A 23903-nucleotide genomic window follows, 5' to 3' on the forward strand; every position below is an offset into this window, starting at 1 on the left:
TTTCTCGTATTTCAAGTTCTTCTTAGTGACCAGCAGATATAAATCCCAAGTGACTCAAAGAATAGAGCTATTCTCCCCGGCAACGGCGCCAGAAAATAGTCTTGATAACCCACAAGTATAGGGGATCGCAACATTTTTTGAGGGTAGAGTATTCAACCCATATTTATTGATTCGACACAAGGGGAGCCAAAGAATATTCTGAAGTATTAGCAGTTGAGTTGTCAATTCTACCACACCTGGATAACTTAGTATCTGCTGCAAAGTATTTAGTAGCAAAGTAGTATGGAAGTAACGGTAACGGTAGCAGAAGTAATATTTTTGGGTTTTGTAGTGATTGTAACAGTAGCAACGGAAAAGTAAATAAGCGGAGAACAATATGTGAAAAGCTCGTAGGCATTGGATCGGTGATGGAGAATTATGCTGGATGCGGTTCATCATTTAACAATCATAACATAGGGTGACATAGAACTAGCTCCAATTCATCAATGTAATGTAGGCATGTATTCCAAATATAGTCATACGTGCTTATGGAAAAGAACTTGCATGACATCTTTTGTCCTACCCTCCCGTGGCAGCGGGGTCCTAGTGGAAACTAAGGGATATTAAGGCCTCCTTTTAATAGAGTACCGGACCAAAGCATTAACACATAGTGAATACACGAACTCCTCAAACTACGGTCATCACCAGGAGTGGTCCCGATTATTGTCACTTCGGGGTTGCCGGATCATAACACATAGTAGGTGACTATAGACTTGCAAGATAGGATCAAGAACTCACATATATTCATGAAAACATAATAGGTTCAGATTTGAAATCATGGGACTCGGGCTCTACTGACAAGCATTAAGCATAGCAAAGTCATAGCAACATCAATCTCAGAACATAGTGGATACTAGGGATCAAACCCTAACAAAACTAACTCGATTACATGATAAATCTCATCCAACCCATCACCGTCCAGCAAGCCTATGATGGAATTACTCACGCACGGCGGTGAGCATCATGAAATTGGTGATGGAGGATGGTTGATGATGACGATGGCGACGGATTACCCTCTCCGGAGCCCCGAACGGACTCCAGATCAGCCCTCCCGAGAGAGTTTAGGGCTTGGCGGCGGCTCCGTATCGTAAAACGCGATGAATCTTTCTCTTTGATTTTTTTCTCCCCGAACACGAATATATGGAGTTGGAGTTGAGGTCGGTGGAGCTCCAGGGGGCCCACGAGGGAGGGGCCGCGCCCACGGGGGCAGGCGTGCCCCCCACCCTCGTGGAAAGGGTGTGGGCCCCCTGGCCTTGATTCTTTCGCCAGTATTTTTTATTATTTCCAAAAATGATCTCCATGAAGTTTCAGGTCATTTCGAGAACTTTTGTTTCTACACATAAATAACACCATGGCAATTCTGCTGAAAACAGCGTCTGTCCGGGTTAGTTCCATTCAAATCATGCAAGTTAGAGTCCAAAACGAGGGAAAAAGTGTTTGGAAAAGTAGATATGACGGAGACATATCAAGGATGAAGAAGGAGTGTGGCGGGCCGTCAAATCAGAGTACGCGGGCACCGACTCCTTCATCGCTTATTGCCGGCCCGCTGCCTCATCTTTTGGCTCTTCTCCCGGCACCATCGTCACCAGCCCTTTTCCGGACAGCCACCGGGATGTTCTCTTGGTGTCTTCTGCTGCTCGTACCTCGCCTAGGCGCTCCTTTTGCCCTCCTGTAATCTTGACCCATTTCCTGAGGAGAGGGACAAGAAAGGGATTACGGGCATCTTATCTCTTTTTAGTTTTTAAGCCTGCAGGCACTTGTTAGATTTAAACCTCGTAATCCCCTTGCCCATGTATACATTCCGTATGAATTGTACTTGTTAACAACGTATTAATGAAGAAAAGGGTGTTTTGCCGGGTTTCTTTTGTCTGTGAGCGAGGTCCACACCAAGGAATGAATCCTTGTTACTTTAAAGTAAACATCATTACCCGGCAGCAAACCTTGCCGTCCTCCTGCTGTCGGTGTCAAAACCGGCGGATCTCGGGTAGGGGGTCCCGAACTGTGCGTCTAAGGCAGATGGTAACAGGAGGCGGGGGACACAATGTTTACCCAGGTTCGGGCCCTCTCGATGGAGGTAATACCCTACTTCCTGCTTGATTGATCTTGATGATATGAGTATTACAATAGTTGATCTACCACGAGATCGTAGAGGCTAAACCCTAGAAGCTAGCCTATGATTATGATTGTTCTTGTCCTACGGACTAAACCCTCCGGTTTATATAGATACCGGAGGGGGCTAGGGTTACACAGAGTCGGTTACAAGGGAGGAGATCTACATATCCGAATTGCAAAGCTTGCCTTCCACGCAAAGGAGAGTCCCACCCGGACATGGGACGAAGTCTTCAATCTTGTATCTTCATAGTCCAACAGTCCGGTTAAAGGATATAGTCCGGCTGTCCGAGGACCCCCTAATCCAGGACTCCCTCAGTAGCCCCTGAACTAGGCTTCAATGACGATGAGTCCGACGCGCAGATTGTCTTCGGCATTGCAAGGCAGGTTCTTCCTCCGAATACTCCATAGAAGATTTCGAACACAAGGATCGTGCCCGGCTCTACAAAAAAAATTCCACATACCACCGTAGAGAGTTATAATATCCCACAAATCGAATCTGCTGACACATTTCATAGCGTGACATCACGCCATGGCCCGTCATTATTCGAACCGTTTTTCTCAACCTGCTACTGCACATATTGCGAGGCGGTTTTCTTGGCACGTCTTGTCGAAGCAGAGATCGTGTCCCCTTATCACGGGATTCTCATCAATACGGGTGTGGGTAACCCAACCGCGCCATCAATTACGGCGCTTGGGGAATAAGCGAGTTTACCAGGCAGGTGGGGAGGCGCATAGTTTCTTCCGCCCTTATAAAGGGACAAGTATTCATCTTTTTCACCCACGCCTTCCTCTTCCCCTGCCCACTCATACGCACTCGAGGTCCAGCGCCCAAGTTCTCATCCTCTCCGCAAAGCCATTACAAGCATGTCCGGAGCGGGGGGCAAGTGGATGGTTGAGGGAGTCCTGGATTAGGGGGTCCTCGGACTGCCGGACTATATACTTTGGCCGGACTGTTAGACTATGAAGATACAAGTGTAACGCCCCGAGACCGACGCTCCAGATGCGTTCCAAGTTTTGCGTGTCAGCTCGGTTATTTATTTTGTGTGTTGCATTCATCATCGCATCATTTGCATTGCATCAGCACTTCGTTGCCGTCATGTTTTAAAAATTTGCATTCGTTCGTAGTTGCCGCGTTCCCCTTGTCTTCGTTGACCGTTCCGAGACCAACCGTGTTTTCGGTTCCCTCTTGTCAAACCAACTAACCTCTCTCGCCAGCCCGCGATCCCCTCCGGCGCGTCCGAAAGTTGTCCCGTACCCGACCCGGTTTGTTGTTACCGTTGGATTCGGATCATCCCCAAACATCTACAAAACATCACCGTTTTCTTCATTGGACTTCCTAAACTATATTTTCTCAGCCGTCCGATTTTAATCAGATGATCCAAAATACCCCTTTCTTTCCCTATATAAAGACCCCTAATCTAAATATGGACAAACCCTAAAATCTAGGGAGATGTCCCATCCTCCTCGCGCCGCCACTCCTGTTGTCTCCTCCCGCCTTGGGTTCTCCGCCGATCCAAAATCCTCCCTCGAATTTCCAACCGGACCAATTCCCTCGTCGTCGCCCAAGTTCCACCCCAACCAGAGCAGCCCCATCCCCGCAGGAGCGCCCTCGGCCTCCTCTGTTTTTTCCTCGCACCCGTAGTAGCAGCTCCACACGCCCGTGGATCCCCTTTGCCTCGCCTGAGCTCGCCGGGGAGCAGAGCACCACGGCGCCCGAGTTCCTGCGCCCCCTCTTGATCCAGGAGGCCGAGCTCCTTGCCTGAGGCCGCCGGCTTCGACCGGCCTCGTCAGACGCCATCGCCCTGCTGCCTTCTCCTTCCTGTTCGATCCGGAGGAGAGGAGCTCCGCCATGGCCCCGCTGTCAAGCAGCTCGACCCCGCCGCGGCCTCAAGTCCTCTGCCCGTCGCCATGAACGCCGCAGGAGCACCAACGCCACCAGCAGCCGTGCGCCTCCTCCCTCGTCCCAGCGGAGCCCCGTCCTCTCCGCGCCTGTCCAGTGTGCCCGGCGCTCCAACCCCAAGAAGCAGCAGCGCCCGAGCGCTCCTCTCCTCGCCGGTGCGCCCCCCTCCATTCCGGCGCCGGGAACGGAAACCCCGCGCCCGGATCCTGGTCCGCCTCCCTCTGCCCGTCCCTTTCCTCCTCGTATCTCCTTCCTCCCTCACCGCGACTTCTCTGAATTTGTTCCCCGGCCATGTCCTTGCAGCTCCTCCGCCGCCCTGCTCAGTTCGTCGCCGTCTCCGCAAGATCCGGCGAGGCCCTGCGTTCCCAGCCTCGTCCCCGCCTCCAGGCCGCCGCTGCGTCCCCTGCTTGTCGTCGCGCCGGCTTCTGCTTCCTCTTCTTCAAGCAGGAGTTCTGCTCGTCCCGCGCGCCTGACACCGAGCAGCTGCTCTCATTCTCGAGAGCGTTGACCAAGGCCCAGCGCCGCCCCAGCCTCATCCGGCCCAGCCGCCCCCTCTCCACCAGCAAGCCAGATCTGGCCCGTGGTGAGACACCCACCGAAACCCACCCGTGTGCAGCGCTTGCAGTAGCTGGCCCAGTTCAGCTAGATTCGGCCTGATATGTTTTTTTCCTGTCCCAGCGAATTTAGTTATTATCCCGGGTTTTGTTGTTTTTACAGAAAAACCCTCCACATCATGCATGTAATATCTCACGAACTATGCATCATATGTAAAAACTTCATATATGTGAAATGCTTAGTTTTTAATCTAGTTTCATAATATGCCACTTTCACCCATGTTAAAATTGTTTAAAATGTTGTTTGATTAAATTTGCTCAAATAACATGCTAAATGCTTTAATTCATAACTAAATAACCGTAGCTCGGATTTAAATAAACTTTATATGTAAATGGGGTAGAAAATTGCATAGATTAACATGGTGCACTTTATTTTGCTGTTTAACAACATTAAAATTGTGTTTATGGCAGAACAGTAGAAAATTCAAAATATGACATATGGGATTTTTCCGGTTTTGTCGTTTGTTATCTCCGGCCTCATTTAAACTTGCCTAGATAGGTTGTTTAATTATGCTTCACCCCTTGCCATGGTTAACAACATTTAATATTGTTGGTTACTTAAACAAGAGCGAACTAAATAACTCGAAGGTGGCGTTTCGTCAATATGCAACTCGTTGCATATTGAGCTCCACTTAATTTGTAGTGTTGTTTGTTGCACTTTGCCATGCCATGCCTCATTAAACCGGACATGCATCATACTTGATTGTGCATCATGCCATGTTTATGTGGTGGTTGTTTACTTTGTTGTTTGTTTCTTTCCGGGTTGCTTCTCTCGTTACCTTCGGTTTTGTTCCGGAGTTGTGAGGTTTCGTTCGACTACGTCCGCTTGTCTTCTTCATGGACTCGTTCTTCTTCCTTGCGGGATCTCAGGCAAGATGAACATACCCTCGAAATCACTTCTATCTTTGCTTACTAGTTGTTCGCTCTATTGCTATGCCGCGCTACCTACCACTTGCTTATCAAGCCTCCCAAATTGCCATGAACCTCTAACCTTTGTCACCCTTCCTAGCAAACCATTGTTTGGCTATGTTACCGCTTTTGCTCAGCCCCTCTTATAGCGTTGTTAGTTGCAGGTGAAGTTGAAGATTGCTCCTTGTTGGAACATAATTTTGTTGGGATATCACAATATCTCTTATCTTAATTAATGCATCTATATACTTGGTAAAGGGTGGAAGGCTCGGCCTTATGCCTGGTGTTTTGTTCCACTCTTGCCGCCCCTAGTTTCCGTCATACCGGTGTTATGTTCCTTGATTTTGCATTCCTTACGCGGTTGGGTGATTTATGGGACCCCCTTGACAGTTCGCCTTGAATAAAACTCCTCCAGCAAGGCCCAACCTTGGTTTTACCATTCGCCTACCTAAGCCTTTTTCCCTTGGGTTCTGCAGACTCAAGGGACATCTTTATTTTAAATCCCCGGGCCAGTGCTCCTCTGAGTGTTGGTCCAACCCTTCAGTCGCCGGTGGCCACCAGGGGCAACTCTGGGCTGGCCTACCGGAAGCTTGGACAATCCGGTGTGCCCTGAGAACGAGATATGTGCAGCTCCTATCGGGATTTGTCGGCACATTCGGGCGGCTTTGCTGGTCTTGTTTTACCATTGTCGAAATGTCTTGTAACCGGGATTCCGAGGCTGATCGGGTCTTCCTGGGAGAAGGAATATCCTTCGTTGACCGTGAGAGCTTATAATGGGCTAAGTTGGGACACCCCTGCAGGGTATTTATCTTTCGAAAGCCGTGCCCGCGGTTATGTGGCAGATGGGAATTTGTTAATGTCCGGTTGTAGAGAACTTGACACTCGACTTAATTAAAATACATCAACCGCGTGTGTAGCCGTGATGGTCTCTTCTCGGCGGAGTCCGGGAAGTGAACACGGTTTCTGGGTTATGTTTGACGTAAGTAGGAGTTCAGGATCACTTCTTGATCATTGCTAGTTCACGACCGTTCCTTTGCTTCTCTTCTCGCTCTTATTTGGGTATGTTAGCCACCATATATGCTTAGTCGCTGCTGCAATCTCACCACCTTACCCTTTCCTACCCTTAAGCTTAAATAGTCTTGATCTCGCGGGTGTGAGATTGCAGAGTCCTCGTGACTCACAGATACTTCCAAAACAGTTGCAGGTGCCGACGATACCAGTGCAGGTGACGCAACCGAGCTCAAGTGGGAGCTCGATGAAGATCTTGTTCGTTGTGTTGTTTCTTTTCATTTTGATCAGTAGTGGTGCCCAGATGGGACGATCAGGGATCTAGCAGTTGGGTTGTCTTCTTTTCTTTTGGTTCCGTAGTCGGACCTATGTGTGTACTCTGAATGATGTATGTTTTTTTCATGTATTTTGTGAAGTGGCGATTGTAAGCCAACTCTTTATCCCATTCTTGTTCATTACATGGGATTGTGTGAAGATGACCCTTCTTGCGACAAACCACAATGCGGTTATGCCTCTAAGTCGTGCCTCGACACGTGGGAGATATAGCCGCATCATGGGCGTTACAAGTTGGTAATCAGAGCCATCCCCGACTTAGGAGCCCCCTGCTTGATCGAATCGCTGGCGTTGTTGAGTCTAGAACAAAAATGTTCTGAGTCTTAGGATTATATATACCGGAGAGTAGAATTCTTTTTACTCCTCAGTCCCTTCGTCGCTCTGGTGAGGTCTCCTGACGTAGAAGTTTTGACTTTTCTCTCCTCAAATTTCACTAAATTTTTTTAGGATCACGCGGGTATCTTGGAATCGTTCCGATGGTTTTGTGACGAGAACATTGTTCTTGGTGCCTCTTGACATTTAGGGGTTGTGGCAGTGTCCCGGGGAGTTGAGCTCCGAGGTGTTGTCGTCACAATTTTATCGTTGCAGTTCTGGAATACCTGAGTTTCGCCGACATCGAAATCTCTTTTATGCAGTTGTTGGTGAGATCATCTCGACGCCACCCAGTACTGGGGCGGGAGTTCGGGAGTATTGCCATAACTAGTATAACGGATGTTTTTTCGAAGGTTGAGGTAAACGATTTCCGAAGGTTTCTTGGTTATGTGTTGACGGATGGATACAACTGGATCTAGGGATTGCTAGTTTGGGTGATATATTTTGTGTCCCCTGTATCCCCAACACCAGATTGCATAACCAGAAAGTTTCGGGAGTTTATAAGTGGGAATTCAAGTAGCTCTTAGGATATCTTTCCGACAGACGCATGATATGAGATTGGGGTTCGACGTCTAGTGGTCCGCCTGTACACGGTTGGTTTTACAGTGGTCTCGTAGTGTCTTAAAGAGTCCTTGGCTATGCCGACTCGGGGACGCTTCGTATGTCATGTGCACTGCCTTGTACATGATGGTGTTGTACGATCGAGCCCGTGTGGGCCCCACCACGAAAACTTCGGACGAAATCTCTATCATATGTTTGTTCCGGCTTATTCTGCAAGCCAAATCCTTTGTTTTGTTTTATTTGTGGTATTCGAGTTGCTTCGAAGTCAAATGTTGAATCCATACCTTTCCTAAGTGGTGTTCTCATATTTCTATGTGTATGATAATCCTTCTTGATCATCGAGATCGTCATGTTAATTCTTTTCCAACCGGCGTGTTTCTCTTCAAGTGCATCCAGTCATTCTCCCCATTCGGAAGATCAATAATAAGTTTTCTCAACGTTGTTTGTTTCATCTGCCCCAAATTGCCTTTGTTTTCCTGCCCTCCCACCCTATTTCTTCAAGGACTCAGATTTCTTAACCAAGTATCCATTTTATTCACGTGAAGTCCCTTCATTCTTTTCAATCAATGTTCTTACCCGGTGGTTCTCAGATGTTCTTCAAGTTTATTATTCTTCGTTTATTTTCTTCTCCGGTGGATTCAATTCAAGCTTTGTCGATCATATCCTTTCCTCATTTCAAATGTTTTCTCATGCCGGTGCAACTCTTAATCATTCTTCGCGTGCTATTCAATTGTTCCGGAGTACTGAAGACGCCTCAGGAGATTCATGTTTTCATTCCTAATCCGTTCAAGCTATTTCGAGTTTGTTATCTCATTCAACTCATTTAATTCATCCGGCGCAATCTTTCTTTTAATCATTTCAACGGTGTTTCTCTTGAGTGGGCCCTAACCCACAGGTCTTTTCCCAGGATCTTACCTGACTCTTCTAATTTTTCCGGAGTTATTCTCAAATTCTTTGCAAAGTTTGACGTAAGAATGATTTATCATCAGTCATATTTCTTTCTCCAAGATCTTTCAAATTCTTTTCGTCGTTGGTTCAACATTTCTAATTTTCATTCTGGAGTGCCTCAATAATTCTTGCTGGTGTTTCTCATCGTCATTCTCAACATTTGAAGACCGAAGAAGAATTTCTCCTAAATCTTGGTCCGTTCTCTTGAAGATTCATGGTTCTAGCTTATGCCATCCTCTCATAATTGTTTTCGATTGTGAGAATTCTTCTCATACCCATCCGGAGCATTTCATGAGTTGTTTTCATTTCTTGATCATCCAAAGGCCATCATTTCAGAAGATTTCTTCATTCTAAGTTTTCAGCTTCGTTCTCCAATTATTCTAAATTGATGTCTCTTCGTTCATCTCCATATTCTCCCGGTGCATCGTTCAAGTATCCTCTAGTCAGCTCATGATCTATTCGTATTTTCGCGCATTCTTTAATTCTTACGGTGATTCGTTCTCTTTTCTTCATTCATTTTCAATTCTTACGGTGGTTCGTTCAAGATTCCTTTTTCCTATGTCCTCATATTAATTTATTCGTTGTTTCAATCCTACCGGTGGTTCGATGAAGACCTTCACAAGTTTGCGCTATATCTATCTTAATACTTTCTACGAGAATAAGTAGTATGTCAAATCCGTTGTTGTCATCAATCTAAATTGGTGAAGGATACGCGTAATGTAATTCTTACTCTTGTTTCCTCCAAGTGATTAATTCCTTCTTCCGGAGTTCGTTCATGATATCAAATCCTCGGTTGCAAGTTGTTCATCTTTTCTTTCCGGAGTTCCAAGTTTTATCGGTAATATCATCCCGAAGCTCCATCTAAATCATTGCAAGGCTTCACCTTGTGTTTTTAACTTCTCTTTCTTTTTATCATCCTTTTATTGCCGGAGTTCTTCATGGAGGCTCTACATGGTGGTTCATCAAGGATTTTTTTCATTCCCCAATTGTTCTTCAAGATTTTCTCGAAGTTAAGATCCGCTAAGCTATACTCTTAAATAAACATGGTGCTCAACACATGTTTTGTTTTGTGGAGTCCAAGCATTCTTCATCTTGCATTCTAAAGTGCAATTCGTTCTACCTTATCATTTGAGGCGGTGTTATGTCATTCTTGACAGTTTGAGTTCGCGTTTCATGATTCACTTGTTGTTAAGAATGAGGTATTTTAAATCCATCAATCTCTTCGTTGGATTTATCTTGTGTCATGTTTCACCTAAAGCTTTCCCTAAGGATTTTTGCTATTTATGGTGCTCATAAATGACCCAAGTTCTTCATTTATCCTCCCGGTGAAATAAGTTTCTCGTTTCCTTGTTCATATCAATCCAATCTATTGTTTTCCGTTAGTGGCAGAATTTCACCTCAAGTTTTTGAGATGTTTTCCTTAAGCCCACAACAAGCTTGTTCTTTCGTTGTTGATTTTTCCAACAACTCCGTTCAATCCTACTTCGTAAGGATGCTCCTTTAAATTCATTCATGGTAGGAGATGTTGGTTTCATTCTTCGTTATATTCATTCCAACTATCTAACTATCATGCATTGTTTCCGGAGGCATTGTGATGTTGCCCTCTTCGACCAATCATCTTGTTTTGTCAAGATCATATAATTTTTCCTTTCTTATCCGTTTAACCGGAGTGTCGTGCCCTCTTTTCAAGTTCTTCCCATTCTGTCAAGTTTTGTCTCCTCCCTCAACCGGAGTGTTGTCTGAAATCTTTCTTACCCCTTGTGCCATTCTTTCATTAGTACCGGCGGCAATGTGTTGTTAATTTCATCGAGTATCCTCTCATCTTGTCAAGATCATGTTCAATTCCTTCCATTTACAGTTGGAGTGCTGCCCAAATTTTATCATTCTTATTCCTTCTCTATCCTGTTTTAACCGGAGTGGTTTAAATATCTATTGTGTCACTTAACCTCAAGGTTTTCATGGAGTTCCTTGTTTCTCTTTTCTACCGGTGTGTTTTCATATTCCTTTTGATCCGTTAAGCTCTTTTCCATGCTTTTCAACCTACAAGGTTCTTATAAGGTTCCTTGTTCCTCTTTGATAACGGAGTGTTTTAAATTTTGATCAACTCTGTCGTATTCTTCTTTCAAGTGTTCAATCTCTAAAGGTTCTTTGGTTTCACTCGTTTGTCAAGAAGCAATTTGTTTTACCTCTTCCCCTTCCGTTTCTCTCCGGCGCCATCCTAGATCTCGGGACGAGATCCTCTTGTAGTGGTGGAGTGTTGTAACGCCCCGAGACCGACGCTCCAGATGCGTTCCATGTTTTGCGTGTCAGCTCGGTTAGTTATTTTGTGTGTTGTGTTCATCATCGCATCATTTGCATTGCATCGGCACTTCGTTGCCGTCATGTTTTAAAAATTTGCATTCGTTCGTAGTTGCCGCGTTCCCCTTGTCTTCGTTGACCGTTCCGAGACCAACCGTGTTTTCGGTTCCCTCTTGTCAAACCAACTAACCTCTCTCGTCAGCCCGCGATCCCCTCCGGCGCGTCCGAAAGTTGTCCCGTACCCGACCCGGTTTGTTGTGACCGTTGGATTCGGATCATCCCCAAACATCTACAAAACATCACCGTTTTCTTCATTGGACTTCCTAAACTATATTTTCTCAGCCGTCCGATTTTAATCAGATGATCCAAAATACCCCTTTCTTTCCCTATATAAAGACCCCTAATCTAAATATGGACAAACCCTAAAATCTAGGGAGATGTCCCATCCTCCTCGCGCCGCCACTCCTGTTGTCTCCTCCCGCCTCGGGTTCTTCGCCGATCCAAAATCCTCCCTCGAATTTCCAACCGGACCAATTCCCTCGTCGTCGCCCAAGTTCCACCCCAACCAGAGCAGCCCCATCCCCGCAGGAGCGCCCTCGGCCTCCTCTGTTTTTTCCTCGCACCCGTAGTAGCAGCTCCACACGCCCGTGGATCCCCTTTGCCTCGCCTGAGCTCGCCGGGGAGCAGAGCACCACGGCGCCCGAGTTCCTGCGCCCCCTCTTGATCCAGGAGGCCGAGCTCCCTTGCCTGAGGCCGCCGTCTTCGACCGGCCTCGTCAGACGCCATCGCCCTGCTGCCTTCTCCTTCCTGTTCGATCCGGAGGAGAGGAGCTCCGCCATGGCCCCGCCGTCAAGCAGCTCGACCCCGCCGCGGCCTCAAGTCCTCTGCCCGTCGCCATGAACGCCGCAGGAGCACCAACGCCACCAGCAGCCGTGCGCCTCCTCCCTCGTCCCAGCGGAGCCCCGTCCTCTTCGCGCCTGTCCAGTGTGCCCGGCGCTCCAACCCCAAGAAGCAGCAGCGCCCGAGCGCTCCTCTCCTCGCCGGTGCGCCCCCCCCTCCATTCCGGCGCCGGGAACGGAAACCCCACGCCCGGATCCTGGTCCGCCTCCCTCTGCCCGTCCCTTTCCTCCTCGTATCTCCTTCCTCCCTCACCGCGACTTCTCTGAATTTGTTCCCCGGCCATGTCCTTGCAGCTCCTCCGCCGCCCTGCTCAGTTCGTCGCCGTCTCCGCAAGATCCGGCAAGGCCCTGCGTTCCCAGCCTCGTCCCCGCCTCCAGGCCGCCGCTGCGTCCCCTGCTTGTCGTCGCGCCGGCTTCTGCTTCCTCTTCTTCAAGCAGGAGTTCTGCTCGTCCCGCGCGCCTGAACACCGAGCAGCTGCGCTCGTTCTCGAGAGCGTTGACCAAGGCCCAGCGCCGCCCCAGCCTCATCCGGCCCAGCCGCCCCCTCTCCACCAGCAAGCCAGATCTGGCCTGTGGTGAGACACCCACCGAAGCCCACCCGTGTGCAGCGCTCGCAGTAGCTGGCCCAGTTCAGCTAGATTTGGCCCGATATGTTTTTTTCCTGTCCCAGCGAATTTAGTTATTATCCCGGGTTTTGTTGTTTTTACAGAAAAACCCTCCACATCATGCATGTAATATCTCACGAACTATGCATCATATGTAAAAACTTCATATATGTGAAATGCTTAGTTTTTAATCTAGTTTCATAATATGCCACTTTCACCCATGTTAAAATTGTTTAAAATGCTGTTTGTTTAAATTTGCTCAAATAACATGCTAAATGCTTTAATTCATAACTAAATAACCGTAGCTCGGATTTAAATAAACTTTATATGTAAATGGGGTAGAAAAATGCATAGATTAACATGGTGCACTTTATTTTGCTGTTTAACAACATTAAAATTGTGTTTATGGCAGAACAATAGCAAATTCAAAATATGACATATGGGGATTTTTCCGGTTTTGTCGTTTGTTATCTCCGGCCTCATTTAAACTTGCCTAGATAGGTTGTTTAATTATGCTTCACCCCTTGCCATGGTTAACAACATTTAATATTGTTGGTTACTTAAACAAGAGCGAACTAAATAACTCGAAGGTGGCATTTCGTCAATATGCAACTCGTTGCATATTGAGCTCCACTTAATTTGTGGTGTTGTTTGTTGCACTTTTCCATGCCATGCCTCATTAAACCGGACATGCATCATACTTGATTGTGCATCATGCCATGTTTATGTGGTGGTTGTTTACTTTGTTGTTTGTTTCTTTCCGGGTTGCTTCTCTCGTTACCTTCGGTTTTGTTCCGGAGTTGTGAGGTTTCGTTCGACTACGTCCGCTTGTCTTCTTCATGGACTCGTTCTTCTTCCTTGCGGGATCTCAGGCAAGATGAACATACCCTCGAAATCACTTCTATCTTTGCTTACTAGTTGTTCGCTCTATTGCTATGCCGCGCTACCTACCACTTGCTTATCAAGCCTCCCAAATTGCCATGAACCTCTAACCTTTGTCACCCTTCCTAGCAAACCATTGTTTGGCTATGTTACCGCTTTTGCTCAGCCCCTCTTATAGCGTTGTTAGTTGCAGGTGAAGTTGAAGATTGCTCCTTGTTGGAACATAATTTTGTTGGGATATCACAATATCTCTTATCTTAATTAATGCATCTATATACTTGGTAAAGGGTGGAAGGCTCGGCCTTATGCCTGGTGTTTTGTTCCACTCTTGCCGCCCCTAGTTTCCGTCATACCGGTGTTATGTTCCTTGATTTTGCATTCCTTACGCGGTTGGGTGATTTATGGGACCCCCTTGACAGTTCGCCTTGAATAAAACTCCTCCAGCAAGGCCCAACCTTGGTTTTACCATTCGTCTACCTAAGCCTTTTTCCCTTGGGTTCTGCAGACTCAAGGGACATCTTTATTTTAAACCCCTGGGCCAGTGCTCCTCTGAGTGTTGGTCCAACCCGTCAGTCGCCGGTGGCCACCAGGGGCAACTCTGGGCTGGCCTACCGGAAGCTTGGACAATCCGGTGTGCCCTGAGAACGAGATATGTGCAGCTCCTATCGGGATTTGTCGGCACATTCGGGCGGCTTTGCTGGTCTTGTTTTACCATTGTCGAAATGTCTTGTAACCGGGATTCCGAGGCTGATCGGGTCTTCGTGGGAGAAGGAATATCCTTCGTTGACCATGAGAGCTTATAATGGGCTAAGTTGGGACACCCCTGCAGGGTATTTATCTTTCGAAAGCCGTGCCCGCGGTTATGTGGCAGATGGGAATTTGTTAATGTCCGGTTGTAGAGAACTTGACACTCGACTTAATTAAAATACATCAACCGCGTGTGTAGCCATGATGGTCTCTTCTCGGCGGAGTCCGGGAAGTGAACACGGTTTCTGGGTTATGTTTGACGTAAGTAGGAGTTCAGGATCACTTTTCTTGATCATTGCTAGTTCACGACCGTTCCTTTGCTTCTCTTCTCGCTCTTATTTGGGTATGTTAGCCACCATATATGCTTAGTCGCTGCTGCAACCTCCCCACCTTACCCTTTCCGACCCTTAAGCTTAAATAGTCTTGATCTCGCGGGTGTGAGATTGCTGAGTCCTCGTGACTCACAGATACTTCCAAAACAGTTGCAGGTGCCGACGATACCAGTGCAGGTGACGCAACCGAGCTCAAGTGGGAGCTCGATGAAGATCTTGTTCATTGTGTTGTTTCTTTTCATTTTGATCAGTAGTGGTGCCCAGTTGGGACGATTAGGGATCTAGCAGTTGGGTTGTCTTCTTTTCTTTTGGTTCCGTAGTCGGACCTATGTGTGTACTCTGAATGATGTATGTTTTATTTATTTATTGTGTGAAGTGGCGATTGTAAGCCAACTCTTTATCCCATTCTTGTTCATTACATGGGATTGTGTGAAGATGACCCTTCTTGCGACAAACCACAATGCGGTTATGCCTCTAAGTCGTGCCTCGACACGTGGGAGATATAGCCGCATCGTGGGCGTTACAACAAGATTGAAGACTTCGTTCCGTGTCCGGATGGGACTCTCCTTTGCGTGGAAGGCAAGCTTGGCAATTCGGATATGTAGATCTCCTCCCTTGTAACCGACTCTGTGTAACCCTAGCCCCCTCCGGTGTCTATATAAACCGGAGGGTTTAGTCCGTAGGACAACAACAATCATAATCATAGGCTAGCTTCTAGGGTTTAGCCTCTGCGATCTCGTGGTAGATCAACTCTTGTAATACTCATATCATCAAGATCAATCAAGCAGGAAGTAGGGTATTATCTCCATCGAGAGGGCCCGAACCTGGGTAGACATTGTGTCCCCCGCCTCCTGTTACCATCCGCCTTAGACGCACAGTTCGGGACCCCCTACCCGAGATCCGCCGGTTTTGACACCGACATTGGTGCTTTCATTGAGAGTTCCACTGTGCCGTCACCGTAAGGCTTGATGGCTCCTTCGATCATCGACAACGATGCAATCCAGGGAGAGGTTTTTCTCCCGGACAGATCTTCGTATTCGGCGGCTTCGCACTGCGGGCCAACTCGCTTGGCCATCTGGAGCAGATCGAGAGCTACGCCCCTGGCCGTCAGGTCAGGTTTGGAAACTTAAACTATACTGCCGACATCCGCGGAGACTTGGTCTTCGACAGATTCGAGCCCATGTCAGGTGCGCCGGATGGTCACGACGAGCATGACTTAACTCTGCCGCCGGACGGTGTTCGGGAGATCACACATGTGGCTACTCCAGCCCTTAATCCGGAGCAGATTGCGCCGCCCGTGGACGGGTGGATGGACCCCACCACGGAGGCCGCACACTCAGTGGCGATAGAGCCGAATACTGATTTCACCTCCTACGAGACCTGTGTGGCCGGATCCTTGGATTCGTTCCCGGCCACGGGCTCCGAACCGCCTACGTCCGTGCCTATCGAATCTGATTGGGCGCCGATCATGGAGTTTTCCTCCGCGGATATCTTTCAGCACTCGCCCTTGGGCGATGCGCTAAATTCATTAAGGTCTCTCTCCTTGTCAGGAGACCCTCGACCGAACTATGTCCGGCTCGAGTGGGAAGCGGACGACGAAGAAATTCGTCCCCCACCCACCACCCACTTAATGGCCATTGTCGATGATTTAACCGACATGCTTGATTTCGACTCTGAAGACATCGACGGTATGGACGACGATGCAGGAGAGGAACAGGAACCACCGCCCACAGGGCGCTGGACAGCCAATTTATCACACGATATATACATGGTGGATACACCCAAAGAAAACAATGACGAGGAACGGAGGGATGCAGCAAAGGATAGTTCCCTCGAGAAGCAACAAAAGCGACAGCGTAGACGCCGCTCCAGACCCCGCCTCAGCAAAAACAGCGATAACAGCGCAGGAAAAAATAATACCCCGGTCAACTCCAAAGGAAACGACGACCATGTGGACCCAGCGACAGAGCAGGATGAACCAGCGGACGGCGAACATAGTACAGAGCCGCTGTCCGATCACGGCGACGCCGAGGGTAAAGCTAATCAACCTGTCTCCGGAGAGGAGAACAGTCCAGACGACGATGCACACATCATCCCGGACAGGCACATGGAGCAAGAGAACCTCCATAGAAGGCTTATTGCCACTGCAAGGAGTCTGAAGAAGCAGAAGCAAAGGCTTAAGGTCGCGCAGAATACGCTCAACAGTAGATGGAACAAAGTGCTCGACATTGAAGAAAAGTACGGTGGCAGTCGCCACACAAAGAGCTATCCAAAGTGCAAGCTGCTGCCTGAATTCGATGACGAGGCATTAGAACCTATACAGCCGAAAAATAAAATGGCTGATCAGCCAGATTGACCACCCCTAACCATGTCGCACATAAGTCAGCACACGATTCACGTGAGGACTTGCATCAAAAAGCCGGTATGACCAGGTCCATCTACGGATCTAGGAAGCGCGCTCCGGTGCAGAATCAAAACAGAACACTACAACCGTCAGAACGCCATGACACATCCAAATACAGGGGTGCCGCGCACCCCCTATGCTTCACCAATGAGGTGCTGGATCACAAATTCCCAGAGGGATTCAAACCCGTGAACATAGAGGCGTACGACGGAACGACAGACCCTGGGGTCTGGATTGAGGACTTTATCCTTCATATCCATATGGCCCGTGGAGATGATCTCCACGCCATCAAATACTTACCCCTCAAGTTGAAAGGACCAGCTCGGCATTGGCTGAAGAGCCTCCCCGAAAACTCAATTGGAAGTTGGGAAGAGCTTGAGGATGCTTTTAGGGCTAATTTTCAAGGGACTTATGTTTGACCTCCGGATGCAGACGATTTATGTCATATAACTCAACAGCCCGGAGAGTCAGCCCGAAAGCTTTGGAACAGATTCCTCACTAAGAAGAATCAAATTGTCGACTGCCCGGACGCCGAAGCTTAGCGGCTTTCAAACACAGTGTACGGGACGAATGGCTCGCCAGACACCTCGGCCAGGAAAAACCGAGGACAATGGCAGCCCTAACAAGCCTTATGACCCGTTTTTGCGCGGGCGAAGATAGTTGGCTGGCCCGTAGCGGCACCAGCGACCCAGGCACATCCGAAGTTAGGGACGGCAATGGAAAACCACGACGCAATAAAATCAAGCATCGAAACCATGAAGACAGCCCAGACAACATGGCGGTAAACGCCGGATTCAGGGACTCTCGACCCGGTCAGCGGAAAAAGCCATTCAAATGCAGCAGAGATGGACCATCCAGCCTAAACAAGATTCTAGACAGATTGTGTCAGATTTATGGCACCTCCGACAAACCTGCAAATCACACCAACAGAGAATGCTGGGTCTTCAAGCAGGCCGGCAAGCTAAATGTCGAACACAAGAGGAGGGAGACACCAAGTGATGACGAGGATGAGCCTCGCCAGCAAAACACTGGGGGACAGAAAAAATTCCCACCAGAGGTCAAAACAGTGAACATGATTCACGTAACAAAGAGAAGGAGCACACGCGCACTCCGAGACGTATGCGCCATGGAGCCCGTCACCCCCAAGTTCAACCCTTGGTCGGCCTGCCCGATCACTTTTGATCGCAGGGATCACCCGACTAGTATCCGGCACGGACGATCGGCTGCCTTGGCACTAGACCCAATAATCGACGGATACCATCTCTCTCGAGTCCTTATGGACGGTGGCAGTAGTCTTAATCTCATTATCAGGACACAGTCCGCAAAAAGGGGATAGACCCGACAAGAATCAGCCAAAGTAATACTACCTTTAAAGGAGTAATACCAGGCCCAGAGACCCGCTGTACGGGCTCTCTAGTACTAGAGGTTGTATTCGGTTCGCCCGACAAGTTCCAAAGTGAAAGGTTAACCTTCGACATCGCTCCATTCCGAAGCGGCTATCAAGCACTACTCGGAAGAACGGCCTTCGCTCGTTTTAACGCAGTACCACATTACGCTTATCTTAAGCTTAAGATGCCCGGTCCACATGGCATCATTATAGTTAGCGGGAACACAGAGCGTTCCTTACGTACGGAAGAACGTGCGGCGGCTTTAACAGCCGAGTACCGAATGGCCTCTCCAACTAGTATAAATGATTGGTCGTCAAGACCGCGGACACGGCTAGACGAGTCCGGCGCACCCCTAGTTGTAACAACTCAGATAAACCTGAGATTGGGTTGAGGGATATACCCCCATAGGTGGTGCTAGGGGCTTCCCGCATGTAAAAAGGACTACAGTTCACCTTGACCTTATTTAGATTGAATTTTAATGGTCTATTAAGATTAATCAATTTTTTGCACGAAGACTTTCACCTAAGTTTTTCTCTTTTACAGATGACAATCGTGCTACACCCTTCCAGGATACGGCACAACGGAGACACAGGCGCAGATGTGCAGCAGGGCCCCGCTCAAAGGTTTCTTTTTAGATTAAGACCCTGTGTAAACCTTTCTTACTGTCTCTTGTTGCTTCACACCCCCCGGATACTCAACATAACCGAGAGGGATGCTGGCGTTATTGGCATTTCGCCACGTCAGACCAATGCACGTACGTGGAAATTTAGGGTTCATTATCAAGGGTGTTACTCCGCCCGGTATATTTGGTATAGTCTGAATACCTTAGAGAGTGTTCAGCGTCGCGAGTTTGGCCTTATATGCATCAGCTCCGAATCATGTCTTTGGTCAATAGTTGGGTTTGCCTGGCTCCCGTGTTTTTCTACCTTACGTTCCACTCTATCAGCTAAGGTGGCACCGGGAGAACTACTGCGATTGTGCCCTGGTTCATCCGGATGAGCACCTCAGTAGAGAAAGCCGAAAACTGACTGTCATGATAAAACGCGAGACTGGTCAACCACTCGATGACTTAGCGGAATCTTCGTGATTCCTCCGCATTAACGAAGGACCGGTTTTCCCGGTCATGTATGTACGCGCCCCGTACTCAGATGAGTTCGGAAGTACCAGGGGCTATATAGTAGCCCCACCGTCAAACTCCTATGGCTAAGTGAAAGTGTTAAAGCAATATAGTCCGATTGCCTTGTTCGCCGCGCTATCACCTCCTTAATGGACCAATACGTTGGATCAAGTGTGAACACGCGCTTTTTCGAACACCCCCGCATTATATGCGTGGGGGCTGAAGCCGACGACTGCAAACTTTCAGGTTATATACATACATAAACGGCCGCACAGGAGGCATCATAATACTTTCAGGCAAAAGTATAAACACAGCCTTTATAATCCAAAAAGCATTGTTTTTACAATGGGGATACATGTCACTCGAACATGATACTCTTCGAGCACTGAGCCTCTATTAAACGAGCACCTTCTAGGACTTCTTCAAAATAGTGCTCGGCCGAAACCTGGCCTACGGCCGGATTCTGGGTTGCAATGGCGGTGGCCTCCATCTCTGCCCAATATGTCTTGACATGGGCAAGAGCCATCCGCGCACCCTCTATGCACGCCGACCTCTTTACAGCGTCGATATGCGGTACAACACCAAGAAATCGTTGCACTAGACCAAAATAACTATTCGGCCTTGGTCCTTCCGGCCAAAGATGATCCACAACAGACCTCATGGCAAGCCCGGACAACCTATGGAGCTCAGCCCACTCGGTCATTTGCTCATTTAGCAGCAGCGGACGCGTTGGAGCACTGAATTGTGACCAGAACAACTTTTCCACTACATGATCTTTTTTATCTTTGAAAAACTCAGTCACATCAGCAGCACTCGTTGCCAAGTCCACGTACGCGTCTGCAGAACTCCATAATTGATCCAGAAGGGCATACTTTGGATCTCCGAACTTCATCCGCAACAAAAAGGGCTTCCCAGCCGTGATATCTCCGGCTTGACGTAGCTCCTCCTTTGTCGCTCTGATTTTAGAGCGGGTTTCCTTGGCTGCTACCATGGCTTTCTCTAGGTCCGTCGTCTTCGTTTGGCTTTCCCTTTCAAGAAGCTCATACCGGTCGGCGGCATCCTTCAGCTCAATAGCCATCTTGGCTATTTTATCTTCGCTATGGAGATGAGCAGCCTTTTCGGCTCTTAACTCTTCGACCGCCTTTAGGGCGGCTGCATCACTTCTTTTGGCTTGTTCCTTGGCTCGGGCAAGCTCCGCCCGAAGGGTCTCCACGGCGGCAGCTCCATCTGCAGTCACAGAGTATTATAGATACTAGCATCATGCTCCTCTTAATACATGTTAACCACCGGAGAATACATACCCCGTGCCTCATCAAGCCGCTTGTTTACAAGCACGATGTTGGCATCTGCCGCATCAAGTTGCCGCTTCAGTTCAGCAAACTCACCAGTCCGGCCAGCCACTGGACCATCAGCCGCCTGCACGTGAAAGCAGCATGATCATCACCTGGGACTATGATTCTCTCTTTGCCGCCTTTGGATAGGAACCAGAGTCTCAAAGGCTACTATCTGTATAGGGCACACCTAGCATGTGCGGTACCGTCAAAAAATATATTACTTTGCGTACCTCAAAACCTCTTAGCAGGCTCATAAAAGCTTCATGCAACCCACTTTGGGCAGATGAAATCCTCTCAACCACCGTACCCATTAAAGTACGATGCGCCTCTGAGACAGCCGCTTGCTCCAGAAGACTCATCAGTGCGTCCGGTCGTGCACCGGACAGTCCCGGACTCTTTTTGTGGCTCTCCTTAGGAGCCGAATACTCTGGACTTCGGGTGGCCGAAGGGTTACCTTCTGGCCTTGGCGGATCAGGAGAAATCCTCCGTGACGACACCTCAGGGTCGTCCGCCTCATGAGGCGGGGAGACTGGGGGAGGCGTTTCGCTCTCCATCATCTCCGGAAGAATATCCCCCGAAGACTAACTCTGTTGAGAAAGGCTACGATCTGAACTACAAGTCATACGTCTCGGTTATTGTCCTCAGAAATGAAGCGGGATATATTTACCAAAAGTACTTTTGTTTACTTACAGCTCAGTGGAGGGCTGATCCCCTTGTGGGCACTGTGCGGTAAGGATGCCCTCCGGGGCAGGGCCCCCTGGTAAAGGTTTCTTCCCTCGTTTGGAAACCATCGTTTCCAAGTCTTCAGAGGTGGTCCTCCTCCTTCCTTGGGGAGAGGGAATTTTAGATTCTTCTCCCCGGTTATCCTCCTTCGGAGACACTAATTCCCCCGGTTTGGATGAGTAATGAGTGAGGCCCGCTTTTGGCTTCTTTATTCCTCCCTTTATCTTCCCCTGATGGCACTTGATAAGGCGCGAGCTCAAGCATTCTGGCTAGTACTGGATCTGTTGAGCCTTCGGGAAGGGGGGCCGAACACCTGATCATCTTCGCCTTTTTTATCCAGTCCTGGTCAAAGAGCGACTTTTCATAATGATGTTGTGATGAATAAAGAGACAGCATGTTCGGCCGAAGAATGACTTACTTGGGTGTCTGGACGATTGAAATTTAGACCCGCATCCTCGGTGGTGTCCGGACACTTTATTCGTGATCCGGAGAACAATCTATACATCTCTTCGAGCGTCACGCCGAAGAATTGCTGAATAGTTCGCGGTCCTTCCGGGTTGAACTCCCACATACGGAGAGGTCGATGTTGGCATGGCAGGACCCGACGAACTAGCATGACTTGCATTACCTTGACAAGGCTGACATCTCTCTTGAGGAGATCTCGAATGCGACTCTGCAATGTCGGCATGTCATTAGCCGGCCCCCAGTCCAGCCCCTTGTTGACCCATGATGCCAGTTGTGACGGGGGGCCCGAACGGAAGGCGGGGGCAGCTACCCACTTAGTACTTCGGGGAGCCGTGATGTAAAACCACTCCCGCTGCCATAAGTTGGACATCTCCGGGAAGGTTCCCTTTGGCCATGGAGCATCGGCGCCTTTGCTTATTATGGCACCTCCGCATTCTGCATGTCGCCCATCGATCATCTTTGGCTTCACATTGAAGGTCTTGAGCCATAAGCCGAAGTGTGGGGTGATGCGGAGGAAGGCCTCACACACGACGATGAACGACGAGATGTGAAGGATGGAATCCGGAGCCAGATCATGGAAATCGAGCCCGTAATAGAACATAAGCCCTCTAACAAAGGGATCAAGACTAAAGCCTAGCTCTCGGAGGAAGTGGGAGACAAATACGACACTCTCGTTGGGTTCGGGAGTGGGGATGACCTGCCCTCGAGCAGGCAGCCTGTGCGAGATTTCGGCAGTCAGATACCTGGCTTCTCTTAGCTTCTTGATGTCCTCCTCTGTAACAGAGGAGGCCATCCACCGGCCTTGAAGGTTGGATCCGGACATGATTGAAGGTCCGAAATGCTTAGCCTGAGCCTTGGGTGTTGGAATTCAAGGTGGGGGAAGGGAAGGATCGAGCGCGAGAAGAAAAGGACATGCCTTGGCCTCTTTATAAAGAGGGTGAATATCAAGCATCCTCCGCGTGGCCGTTTGGAACTTGCCTAAAATCGAGGAGTCATACCAGCGGGCACGATTGGGTTACCCACACCCGTATTAATGAGAATCCCATGATAAGGGGAACACGATCTCTGCTTCGACAAGACGTGCCAATGAAACCGCCTCGCAACACGTGCAGTGGCAGACTGGTTGAGAAAAACGGTTTGAATAATGACCGGGCCGTGGCGTGATGTCACGTTGTGAAATTTGTCAGCAGATTAGATTTATGGGAATATTATACTCTCTACGGTGGTATGTGGAATTTGTTTTGCAGAGCCGGACACGATCCTTGTGTTCAAAATCTTCTATGAAGTATTCGGAGGAAGAACCCGCCTTGCAATGCCGAAGACAATCTGCGCGCCAGACTCATCGTCATTGAAGCCTGGTTCAGGGGCTACTGAGGGAGTCTTGGATTAAGGGGTCCTTGGGCTGCCGGACTATATACTATGCCAGACTGTTGGACTATGAAGATACAATATTGAAGACTTCGTCCCGTGTCTGGATGGGACTCTCCTTTGCGTGGAAGGCAAGCTTGGAAATTCGGATATGTAGATCTCCTCCCTTGTAACCGACTCTGTGTAACCCTAGCCCCCTCCGGTGTCTATATAAACCGGAGGGTTTAGTCCGTAAGACAACAACAATCATAATCATAGGCTAGCTTCTAGGGTTTAGCCTCTGCGATCTCGTGATAGATCAACTCTTGTAATACTCATATCATCAAGATCAATCAAGCAGGAAGTAGGGTATTACCTCCATCGAGAGGGCCCAAACCTGGGTAAACATTGTGTCCCCCACCTCCTGTTACCATCCGCCTTAGACGCACAGTTCGGGACCCCCTACCCGAGATCCGCCGGTTTTGACACGGACAATGGTCTCCTCCGTTACGGAGGAGGACATTACGAAGCTCCGGGGAGCCGGATACCTAGCCGCAGATATCGCG

Source organism: Aegilops tauschii, chromosome 1 (assembly GCF_002575655.3).
Source record: "Aegilops tauschii subsp. strangulata cultivar AL8/78 chromosome 1, Aet v6.0, whole genome shotgun sequence".
Taxonomy (NCBI): Eukaryota; Viridiplantae; Streptophyta; class Magnoliopsida; order Poales; family Poaceae; genus Aegilops; species Aegilops tauschii.